Source organism: Enhydra lutris, unplaced genomic scaffold (assembly GCF_002288905.1).
Source record: "Enhydra lutris kenyoni isolate GAN:26980312 unplaced genomic scaffold, ASM228890v2 scaffoldscaffold6, whole genome shotgun sequence".
NCBI lineage: Eukaryota > Metazoa > Chordata > Mammalia > Carnivora > Mustelidae > Enhydra > Enhydra lutris.
This window is the reverse complement of record NW_019154090.1, coordinates 28,422,954-28,423,618: the sequence shown is the minus strand read 5'-3', so window position 1 is coordinate 28,423,618 and position 665 is coordinate 28,422,954.

The window sequence follows — 665 nt, the reverse complement described above, 5'->3', positions numbered from 1 at the left end:
CTGCCTGTCAAATAAATAAATAAAATCTTTAAAAAAAAAAAAAAAAGAAGATTGCAGAAAGGAAAGTATTTTGGGGGGGCACTTGAATATATCAATTCTTAGGGCTGGAGATGAAATAATCAAATGTCTATGTGTAATATTTATTATTTTAGGTAGGCATGTACTTTCAAGATTAAGATATTATTCAAATAAATTTAAATATATATTAATAAATAATACCTTAATTGGGAAATACTGGCTTTTTTCCGCTCTCATATTTCACAAACCAGTTTTATTTCTTCTCTTCCTGTGTGTCTTTGATTTTAGCTTCTTTATTATTGTCAGGGATGGTTTCTGAATCACCCAAATCACTTTCTAGATCACATAAATTTCACTCCTATTGAAATTGTGTGTGATGCAAGACTTTTTGAGCCTGTATTGATTCTCTTGCTGAAAGATTTTAACCTCGAAGTCCTGATTCACTTAATCTTAGGACACTATTGTTTTTCCATTGGTCCTATCGGTTTATATCTGCTTTTAAAGTCATCTTTAGAAGGCTGGCTTCATTATACAGGGCGTGAGGCCAACTCCCAGGATAATGACTATGTCTGTATCAGAGATTGTTTGCTTTTTTTTTTTCTTTTTTAAATCACTTCTATTGGTGACTTCTATAAATTGGTCTTCCT